This window comes from Manis javanica, chromosome 2 (assembly GCF_040802235.1).
Source record: "Manis javanica isolate MJ-LG chromosome 2, MJ_LKY, whole genome shotgun sequence".
NCBI classification, from domain to species: Eukaryota; Metazoa; Chordata; class Mammalia; order Pholidota; family Manidae; genus Manis; species Manis javanica.
Window position 1 is genome coordinate 84,834,119 of NC_133157.1, and position 12,326 is coordinate 84,846,444.

Here is a 12,326-nt window from a genome sequence, read left to right on the forward strand (position 1 = left end):
ATAGATATTTCCCTAAGAAAGATGTACAAATGGCCAATAAGCACGTGGAAAGATGCTACATATCATTACTCAACAGGGAAATGGAAATGAAAAACCCATGGTTAATTTCAAAATGTCAGATAATAACAAGTGTTGCCAAGGATGTGAAGGAATCAGAACCTTCACTTCACATGCTGCTGATAGGAACATGAAATGTTACAATACTTTGGAAGAGTCTGGCAATTCCTCAAAAAGGCAAACAGTTATTTAGCACATGACCCAGGAATTCCCTACTATGGATACACCACACAGAATTGAAAACACGCATTCACACTAAAAAATGCACACAAATGTTCATAAAATTAGTTAAAATAGGTGAAAAATAGAATCCCATCAATTGGTAAATGGATAGAAGAAATGTGGTATATCCACACAATGGTATTCAGCCATAAAATGGAAAGAAATGCTGATACATTCTACAAGGATGAATACTAAAAACATTATTCTAAGTGAAAGTAGCCAGTTGTAAAAGAGCACATATTATATGATCCCACTGATAGGAAATGTCCAGAATAGACAAATTCATAAAATAGAAAGTATATTGGTGGTGGCCCAGGGCTGGGAGAGGGAGATGGGGAGTGACAACTAATGAATATGGAATTCCTTTCTAGGGTGATGAAAATTCTCCAAAATAATGTTGTGGTGATGTCTGTCCACCTCTGTGAATAAACTAAACTACACTAAATTAGATGTTTTAAAAAGAGGTACTGCTCTCTTCGGCCGGAACCGCCATCTTCCAGTAAACCACCAAAATGACCAACACAAAGGGAAAGAGGAGAGGCACCCACTATATGTTTTCTAGACCTTTTAGAAAACACAGAGTTGTTTCTTTGGCCACATACATGCGAATCTAAAAGAAAGGTGATATAGTAGACATCAAGGGAATGGGCACTGTTCAAAAAGGAATGCCCCACAAATGTTACCATGGCAAAACTGGACAAGTCTACAATGTTACCCAGCATGCTGTTGGCATTAGTTTTTTTCCCTGAGATTCTGTGGTGTTCTTTCATTTGGACCATATTTCTCTGTGTCCTCCTTTTGCCTCTGTTATTGTTTCTAGGTAGTAGGTAATTCAAACAAACAAGTAAAGGGCAAGATCCTTGCAAAGAGAATTAATATACGTATTGAGCATATTAAGCACTCTAAGAGCCGAGATAGCTTTCTGAAGCATGTGAAGGAAAATGATCAGAAAAAGAAGGAAGCCAAAGAGAAAGGAACTTGGGTTCAACTGAAGCGCCAGCCCGCTCCACCCAGAGAAGCACACTTTGTGAGAACAAATGGAAAGGAGCCTGAGCTGCTGGGACCCATTCCCTGTGAATTCATGGCTTGATGGGTGTAAAAAATAAAGAAAGAAAAGATCTCTGGACTGTAAACAAAATAATAATAATAAATAAATAAAAGGAGGTACTTACGGTATATGAATCATATATCAATAAAGCCATTTTTAGAACCATGGAAGAATAGTGTGTAGAATATCAGTTTAAGAAACAATGCCCTAAATAATTAACTTTACCTCTCATGGCTTAAGGGTTTACAGTAGTGTAACAGAAAGATGTAACAGAAAGATGAAGCTTTTTCTTTACTTTAATGACTCTCCTAAAGAAAGAAACATTTTTGGTTCAGTTTGCTATTAATATCAAAGGATTCTAGGCAATATAGAGCAATCCCAAGTTTTCCTAGAGTTTTAACTCTGTGAGATCAAAATTAGGTATTCCAGGACCAAATCATGGGCCTGTTCAAGCTTAAATATAGGGACTTGATTCATTCTCTCAGTTAAAATCCTGGGCTCACCCTAAAATAGGTTGAATCATAACTTTCCCAAATGCTTAAAGAAACCTCAAAATCACCATAGTTTGGACTGACACAATTAAGTACCAAGAACTAATCCTCAATATTATTTCTCTGAAATCCAGAGTCAGATGGAAAACCTGCAACCCAGCGCTGGACCAAAAGTCGATTGTTTTCTGAATTATGTTTGTTTTTATTGTATTCACTTTTTTAAAACACCTCCAAACTGCTCCATGAAAATTAAGGTGGTTATCATTTACCCATGCAATTAAACCATATAAAAATAGCCTAAGAGAAATGATTGAGAACAACAGGACAAAGAAAGATGTCCTCATTCCCAGAACCGGTGAATATTTGCTTACATGGCAAAAGAGATTTTGTATGTATGTGAGGTTAAGGATCTTGAGATGGAGGTGTTATTCTGTATTATGCAGGTGCCAGCACCTTGACTTTAGCTGTGAAACTGATTTCAGATTTCTCCTCTCTAAAGGTGTGAAAAAAAGAAATTTGTGTTGTTTCCTACCACTAAGTTTATGGTAATCTATTACAGAAACAATGGAAAACATACAGATTAGTACACAAAATGCACACTGATAAGCAATGATCAGCACCAACTGGCTCTGTATTTTTTTTATGGACAACCCAAAACTGACAAATAAATGACTCAATTTTGATCAAAATACAAATCAGCTGTAAAGGAGAAGCACAGTTGGTCCTGGCACTTTACTGGAACAGAAACCTCTCAAGTGATTTATAAAAAGATGCTTCCCCTACACAGGTAACAGAAAACTGCCTATGTACACAGTTTCCAATTTAAAAATGCTCCAACAATAAATGGTTTCTCAAGTTAGGTATAATATGGTGACACAGCAAGATTCTGAATTCACCTCCTCTGCTGGACACAACAAATCTACAAATATATGTGAAATAATTCCCTCTGATGGGGGCCTGATAATCGCATGAACAGAGCCTCCATAACAAAGGATAAAAGGATAGCATCATGACAGGAAAATGAGGCACAGTATGGACTGGCCAGGGTAAAAACCACACCCTAGCTGCTGTAAATCACAATTAGGATGGACATCAAAGGCAGGGAATCTTTCCCTGAGGAGTGAGGGATTCAAGTTCCACAACAGGTACATCCACCTTAGATCCTGTGCAGGAAATGAATCCTCAAAGCACCAGGCTTTGAAAATCAACAGGAATTATGTTCAGGAAAACTATAAAAGTGTGGGGAATGGAAAACCCACTCTTAAAAGGCTTACACACAGACTCATGCAACCCAAAAATCAATTTGAAAAGTGCATAGACCATAGCCACAATAGACCCATTTACTAACAATGAAGTATCTGCCAGAAAGAAAGGAAATAGTGGTGACTCTTCCCAGGCACTGAGACACTCCCAGGAGCCATTTTTAGGATCTCAGTCTTTCTTACTAATACCAGTGCTGGGGGCAGGGCAGGGGCTGTAGACTCACTGGAAGTCTCCCTCTGATCTGATAGTGACAGTGGTAGTGCCCTACTGAGAAGCTTGCCCACCAGTGGCAGTTGCAGACACCCTCCACAGCTGGGCTGGGGGCCAGCCCTGCCCACCAACATACCATAACCACAGCCGATCACAACAGGAGGGGAGCACACAGTCCACAAAGGAGATACTCCTTGAGCACCTGGCTTTGGTGACTAAATAAGATTGTGCTTCTTGGCCCCACAGAACATCTCCTACATAAGGCTGTCCCTTCAAGACTGAGAGGCAGTTGAATTACCTACTACCTAGAAACAATAACAGAGGCAAAAGGAGGACACAGAGAAATATGGTCCAAATGAAAGAACACCACAGAATCTCAGGGAAAAAAAACTAAATGGAGATAAGCAATCCATCTGACAATGAGTTCAAAGTAATGGTCATAAAGGTGCTCACTGAACTCAGGATGAACGCAGTGAAAACTTCAACCAAGAGACAGAAAACAGAGAGTACCAAACAGAAGTTATAACTGAGCTGAACATACTAGATGGGTTCAATAACAAATTGGATAAAGCAGAACAAATCAGTGAGCTGGAAGACAAAGCAATGAAACTCAGCCAGACAGAGAAGCAAAATGAAAAGACAATTAAGAAAAGTGAACATACCTTAAGAAACCATTGGGACACCAAGTAGAGTAACATCTGCATTATAAGAATACTAAAGAGACAGAAATTTTTTTGAAGATATAATTATTTGAAGATATAATTATTCTTTATCTTTTTCTAATAATTTTTGAAAATAAAGTACCTGAATAATGGCTAAAAACTTCCCTAGTCCAGGAAAGGAATCAGAAATCCAAATCCAGGGAGCCCAGAATTCCAAATAAGAGGAACCCAAAGAGATCTCCACCAAGACACATTATAATTAAAATGGGTAAAATTAAGGATTAACTAAAAGCAGCAAGAGAAAAACAACTTGTTACATAAAAGGGAAACCCCATAAGGCTATCAGCAAATTTTGCAGCAGAAAGTTTACAGACCAGAAGGGAGTGGCATAGTCATTTGAATTACATATTCAAAGTGCTGGAAGTATAAAATTTCTAACCAAAAATACTCTACCAGGCAAAGTTATCATCTGGACTTTAAGGAAAGATAGAGTTTTCCAGACAAGCAAACACTAAAAGAGTTCATCACCACTAAAATGGCTCTAGGAGAAATGTTAAAGGGACTTTTTAAGATGGAAAGAAATGACACTAATTGATAAGAAAACATAAGAAAGTAAAATTCTCAATGGGAAAGATAAATATATATCAGACAGTGGATCAATCACAAAGCAAACATGAAGGTTAAAAGACAAAAGTAGTAAACTGAACTAAAATTACAATAATTAGATAAGGGAAGAATAAAATAAGATGTAAAACGTGTAATACAAATTATAAAACATAATGGAGGCAAAAATGTAAAATTTTGGTATGTATTTAAAATTGAGTTGCTATCAACTTAAAACAGACTCCTATTTACATAGGATATTTTATGTGAACTTCATGGTAACCACAAGGAAAAAACTTAGAGTAAATTAAAAAAATTAAATGAGAAAGAAATCTAAACATAACATCCCACAGAAAACCATGAAACTACAAAGGAAGAGAGAAAGAAAGGACCAGAGAAGAGCTGCAAAAACAGCCAGAAAACAAGAACACATGGCAATAAATATATAGTTATCAATGATTACTTTACAGGGACAAGTTTGCCAATCAAAAGACAGAGTAGCTGAATGGACTTCAAAAACAAACCCCGCCGATATGCTGCCTACAGAAGACTCATTTCAGAAGGACAAACAGACATGAAGGGATGGAAACAGATTTCCATGCAAGTGGAAATGAAAAAAAAACTAGAGTGGATACAGTCAAATCAAACACAAAAGACTTTAAAACAAAGACTGTAATAAAAAACAAAAAAGCACTACATAATGATAAAGGGGATCAATCCAGCAAGATGATACGACATTTATAAGTATGTATGCATCCAATATAAGAACACCAAAATACATAAAACAAATTTTAACAGTCATAAAGGGAGAAATTGAAAGAATACAATAATAGTAGGAGAATAATACACCACTTTCATCAATGAAAATAGTTCATCCAGATAATCAGTAAGGATTGATGGCCTTAAATGATAAAATAGATAAGACGGACAATATATACAGAATTAAAGAAGCAGTATATACATTCTTCTGAAGTGCACATGAAACACTTCCAGGATAGATCTCATTTTGGTCCACAAAACAAATCTCAAAAAATTCAAGAAAACTGAAATCATATCAAGCATCTTTTCTGACCAAGTGGTATGAAATTAGAATTAAGTACAAGAAGAAAGTGGAAAAAAACCACAAACACATGGAGATTAAGTAACATGCTACTGAACAACCAATCATCAAAGAAATCAGGAGAAAAAAATTTTTAATACCTAGAGACAAATGAAAACAAATATGACATATCAAAATCCATGGGGGGGCGGAGCCAGGATGGCAGCGTGAGTAGAGCAGTGGAAATCTCCTCCCAAAAACACATAGAGCTATGAAAATATAACAAAGAAAAATCTTCCTAAAATAGAGAACACAGGACACAGGACAACATCCAGACCACATCCACACCTGCAAGAACCCAGCGCCTTGCGAAGGGGGTAAGAAACAAGCCCCGGCCCGGCGGGACCCGAGCGCCCCTCCCCCCGGCTCCCGGCGGGTGGAAAGAAACCAGAGCGGTTTTGTTTTGGCGAGTGCTATTTGGAAGCCTTAAAGGGACAGGCCCCAGCAGCTAGGGAGGCAGGGTGGCAGGACCGGTGAGCAGTTGCCTGGGACCGGCGCCTGAGGACAAAGAATATCCCACGTTTCTCCTGCGGAACCGGCAGGCGAGTGCCTGAGACCAGCGCCTGAGGATGGAGGAAATCGCGCGTTTTTCCCCTTTTTCTTCCTCTTTTTGGTGAGCGCTTTTTGGAAGCCTTGAAGGGACAGGGACCCCGGTGCTACGGAGGCAGGGCGACGGGACTGGTGAGCGGGTGCCTGGGACTGGCGCCTGAGGACAAAGAATATCCCGCGTTTTTCCCTGCGGGACCGGTGGGTGGATGCCTGAGACCGGCACTTCGGGACAGACGAAATCGCGTGTTTTTCCCCTTTTTTTTTCCTCTTTTTTGCAAGTGCTTTTTGGAAGCCTAAAATGGACAGGGACCCTGCAGCTAGGGAGGCAGGGCGGTGGGACTGGTGAGTGGGTGCCTGGGACCAGCGCCTGAAGACAAAGAATATCGAGCGTTCTTTCCCTGCGGGACCGGTGGGTGGGTGCTTTTTGGAAGCCTTGAAAGGACAGGGACCCTGGTGCTAGGGAGACAGGGCAGGAGGACCAGTGAGCGGGTGCCTGGGACGGGCACCTGAAGACAAAAAAAAAATCGTGTGTTTTTTCCTTTTTTTTTCTTTCTGTTCCCTCTCTCATTGTTGCTGTTGTTGTTTTGGTTTGGAGAGTGCTTTTTGGAAGTCTTAAAGGGGCAGGACAGGTCACGTAGACCAGAGGCAGGGAATCGGGGGATCTCTGGGCACTCTAACCCCCTGGGCAGCAGGGAGCACAGAGGCCCCTTATGGAGATAAATAGCCTCCCGGCCGCTCCCCCTCCAACAGGGCTCCACCATTTTGGAGGAACAGCCCCAGCCAGGCCAAGCCCACAGCAACAGCGGAGATAAACCCCATAGCAACTGGGCAGGAAGCAGAAGCCCTGTCTGCTCACAGCTGCCCAGCACAAGCCACTAGAGGTCGCTATTCTCCCAGGAGAAGGCCACAAACCAACAAGAAGGGAAGCTCTTCCAGCGGTCACTTGTACCAGCTCTGCAAACTATCTCTATCACCATGAAAAGGCAAAACTACAGGCAGACAAAGATCACAGAGACAACACCTGAGAGGGAGACAGACCTAACTAGTCCTCCTGAAAAAGAATTCAAAATAAAAATCATGAACATGCTGACAGAGATGCAGAGAAAAATGCAAGAGCAGTGGGATGAGATGCAGAGAAAAATGCAAGAGCAGTGGGATGAGATACAGAGAAAAATGCAAGAGCAGTGGGACGAAGTCCGGAAGGAGATCACAGATGCCAGGAAGGAGATCACAGAAGTGAAACAATCCCTGGAAGGATTTATAAGCAGAATGGATAAGATGCAAGAGGCCATTGAAGGAATAGAAGCCAGAGAACAGGAACGTATAGAAGCTGATATAGAGTGAGATAAAAGGATCTCCAGGAATGAAACAACACTAAGAGAAATATGTGACCAAACCAAAAGGAATAATATTCGTATTATAGGGATACCAGAAGAAGAAGAAAGAGGAAAAGGGATAGAAAGTCTCTTTGAAGAAATAATTGCTGAAAACTTCCCCAAACTGGGGGAGGAAATAATCGAACAGACCATGGAATTACACAGAACTCCCAACAGACAGGAACCAAGGAGGACAACACCAAGACACATAGTAATTAAAATGGCAAGGATCAAGGACAAGGAAAGAGTTTTGAAGGCAGCTAGAGAGAAAAAGGTCACCTATAAAGGAAAACCCATCAGGCTAACATCAGACTTCTCAACAGAAACCCTACAGGCCAGAAGAGAATGGCATGATATACGTAATGCAATGAAACAGAAGGGCCTTGAACCAAGGTTACTGTATCCAGCACGACTATCATTTAAATATGATGGCGGGATTAAACAATTCCCAGACAAGCAAAAGCTGAGGGAATTTGCTTCCCACAAACCACCTCTACAGGGCATCCTACAGGGACTGCTCTAGATGGGAGCACCCCTAAAAAGAGCACAGAACAAAACACACAACATATGAAGAATGGAGGAGGAGGAATAAGAAGGGAGAGAAGAAAAGAATCTCCAGACAGTGTATATAACAGCTCAATAAGCAAGCTAAGTTAGGCAGTAAGATACTAAAGAAGCTAACCTTGAACCTTTGGTGACCACGAATCTAAAGCCTGCAATGGCAATAAGTACATATCTCTCAATAGTCACCCTAAATGTAAATGGACTTAATGCACCAATCAAAAGACATAGAGTAATAGAATGGATAAAAAAGCAAGACCCATCTATATGCTGCTTACAAGAAACTCACCTTAAACCCAAAGATAAGCATAGACTAAAAGTCAAGGGATGGAAAAACATATTTCAGGCAAACAACAGTGAGAAGAAAGCAGGGGTTGCAGTACTAATATCAGACAAAATACACTTCAAAACAAAGAAAGTAACAAGAGATAAAGAAGGATACTACATAATGATAAAGGGCTCAGTCCAACAAGAGGATATAACCATTCTAAATACATATGCACCCAATACAGGAGCACCAGCATATGTGAAGCGAATACTAACAGAACTAAAGAGGGAAATAGACTGCAATGCATTCATTGTAGGAGACTTCAACACACCACTCACCCCAAAGGATAGATCCACCGGGAAGAAAAAAGTAAAAACACACAGGCACTGAACAACACACTAGAACAGATGGACCTAATAGACATCTATAGAAGTCTACATCCAAAAGCAACAGTATATACAATCTTCTCAAGTGAACATGGAACATTCTCCAGAATAGACCACATACTAGCTCACAAAAAGAGCCTCAGTAAATTCCAAAATATTGAAATTCTACCAACCAATTTTTCAGACCACAAAGGTATGAAAGTACAAATAAATTCTACAAAGAAAACAAAAAGGCTCACAAACACATGGAGGCTTAACAACATGCTACTAAATAATCAATGGATCAATGAACAAATCAAAATAGAGATCAAGGAATATATAGAAACAAATGACAACAACAACACTAAGCCCCAACTTCTGTGGGGTGCAGTGAAAGCAGTCTTAAGAGGAAAGTATATAGCAATCCAGGCACACTTGAAGAAGGAAGAACAATCCCAAATGAATAGTCTAACATCACAATTATTAAAACTGGAAAAAGAAGAACAAATGAGGCTTAAAGTCAGCAGAAGGAGGGACATAATAAAGATCAGAGAAGAAATAAACAAAATTGAGAAGAATAAAACAATAGCAAAAATCAACGAAACCAAGAGCTGGTTCTTCGAGAAAATAAACAAAATAGATAAGCCTCTAGCCCAACTTATTAAGAGAAAAAGAGAGTCAACACAAATCAACAGAATCAGAAATAAGAATGGAAAAATCACGACAGACTCCACAGAAATACAAAGAATTATTAAAGACTACTATGAAAACCTATATGCCAACAAGCTGGAAAACCTAGAAGAAATGGACAACTTCCTAGAAAAATACAACCTCCCAAGACTGACAAAGGAAGAAACACAAAAGTTAAACAAACCAATTACGAGCAAAGAAATTGAAACAGTAATCAAAAAAATACCCAAGAACAAAACCCCGGGGCCGGACAGATTTACCTCGGAATTTTATCAGACACACAGAGAAGACATAATACCCATTCTCCTTAAAGTGTTCCACAAAATAGAAGAAGAGGGAATACTCCCAAACTCATTCTATGAGGCCAACATCACCCTAATACCAAAACCAGGCAAAGACACCACCAAAAAAGAAAATTACAGACCAATATCCCTGATGAATGTAGATGCAAAAATACTCAATAAAATATTAGCAAACAGAATTCAACAGTATATCAAAAGGATCATACACCATGACCAAGTGGGGTTCATCCCAGGGATGCAAGGATGGTACAACATTCGAAAATCCATCAACATCATCCACCACATCAACAAAAAGAAAGACAAAAACCACATGATCATCTCCATAGATGCTGAAAAAGCATTTGACAAAATTCAACATCCATTCATGATAAAAACTGTCAGCAAAATGGGAATAGAGGGCAAGTGCCTCAACATAATAAAGGCCATATATGATAAACCCACAGCCAGCATTATACTGAACAGCAAGAAGCTGAAAGCATTTCCTCTGAGATCGGGAACCAGACAGGGATGCCCACTCTCCCCACTGTTATTTAACATAGTACTGGAGGTCCTAGCCACGGCAATCAGACAAAACAAAGAAATACAAGGAATCCAGATTGGTAAAGAAGAAGTTAAACTGTCACTATTTGCAGATGATATAATACTGTACATAAAAAACCCTAAAGACTCCACTCCAAAACTACTAGAACTGATATCGGAATACAGCAAAGTTGCAGGATACAAAATTAACACACAGAAATCTGTAGCTTTCCTATACACTAACAACGAATCAATAGAAAGAGAAATCAGGAAAACAATTCCATTCACCATTGCATCAAAAAGAATAAAATACCTAGGAATAAACCTAACCAAAGAAGTGAAAGACTTATACTCTGAAAACTACAAGTCACTCTTAAGAGAAATTAAAGGGGACACTAATAAATGGAAACTCATTCCATGCTCATGGCTAGGAAGAATTAATATCGTCAAAATGGCCATCCTGCCCAAAGCAATATACAGATTTGATGCAATCCCTCTCAAATTACCAGCAACATTCTTCAATGAATTGGAACAAAGAATTCAAAATTTCATATGGAAACACCAAAGACCCCGAATAGCCAAAGCAATCCTAAAAAAGAAGAATAAAGTAGGGGGGATCTCACTCCCCAACTTCAAGCTCTACTACAAAGCCATAGTAATCAAGACAATTTGGTACTGGCACAAGAACAGAGCCACAGACCAGTGGAACAGATTAGAGACCCCAGAAATTAACCCAAACATATATGGTCAATTAATATTTGATAAAGGAGCCATGGACATACAATGGCAAAATGACAGTCTCTTCAACAGATGGTGCTGGCAAAACTGGACAGCTACATGTAGGAGAAAGAAACTGGACCATTGTCTAACCCCATATACAAAGGTAAACTCAAAATGGATCAAAGACCTGAATGTAAGTCATGAAACCATTAAACTCTTGGAAAAAAACATAGGCAAAAACCTCTTAGACATAAACATGAGTGACCTCTTCTTGAACATATCTCCCCAGGCAAGGAAAACAACAGCAAAAATGAGCAAGTGGGACTACATTAAGCTGAAAAGCTTCTGTACAGCAAAAGACACCATCAATACAACAAAAAGGAACCCTACAGTATGGGAGAATATATTTGAAAATGACACATCCGATAAGGGCTTGACGTCCAGAATATATAAAGAGCTCACACGCCTCAACAAACAAAAAACAAATAACCCAATTAAAAAATGGTCAGAGGAACTGAACAGACAGTTCTCCAAAAAAGAAATACAGATGGCCAAGAGACACATGAAAAGATGCTCCACATCGCTAATTATCAGAGAAATGCAAATTAAAACTACAATGAGGTATCACCTCACACCAGTAAGGATAGCTGCCATCCAAAAGACAAACAACAACAAATGTTGGCGAGGCTGTGGAGAAAGGGGAACCCTCCTACACTGCTGGTGGGAATGTAAATTAGTTCAACCATTGTGGAAAGCAGTATGGAGGTGCATCAAAATGCTCAAAACAGACCTACCATTTGACCCAGGAATTCCACTCCTAGGAATTTACCCTAAGAACGCAGCAATCAAGTTTGAGAAAGACAGATGCACCCCTATGTTTATCGCAGCACTATTTACAATAGCCAAGACTTGGAAGCAACCTAAATGTCCATCGGTAGATGAATGGATAAAGATGTGGTACATATACACAATGGAATACTACTCAGCCATAAGAAGAGGGAAAATCCTACCATTTGCAGCAACATGGATGGAGCTGGAGAGTATTATGCTCAGTGAAATAAGCCAAGCGGTGAAAGAGAAATACCAAATGATTTCACTCATCTGAGGAGTATAAGAACAAAGGAAAAACTGAAGGAACAAAACAGCAGCAGAATTACAGAACCCAAAAATGGACTAACAGGTACCAAAGGGAAAGGAACTGGGGAGGATGGGTGGGCAGGGAGGGATACGGAGGGGGAAGAAGAAGGGGGTATTAAGATTAGCATGCATGGGTGGGGAAGGAGAAAGGGGAGGGTGGGCTGCACAACACAAAGAGGACAAG

At 39.7% G+C, this 12,326-nt stretch overlaps 1 protein-coding gene and 1 pseudogene across 12 annotated transcripts in view; one reads left to right on the top strand and one right to left on the bottom strand.

The window, feature by feature from the left end:
- The window catches only part of FANCC (FA complementation group C), a 319,450-nt gene that overhangs the window by 237,842 nt on the left and 69,282 nt on the right, over nt 1–12,326 (bottom strand). The gene's annotated exons all lie outside the window — the stretch shown is intronic.
- Nucleotides 510–1,510, top strand: LOC108403419 (large ribosomal subunit protein eL21-like; annotated as a pseudogene).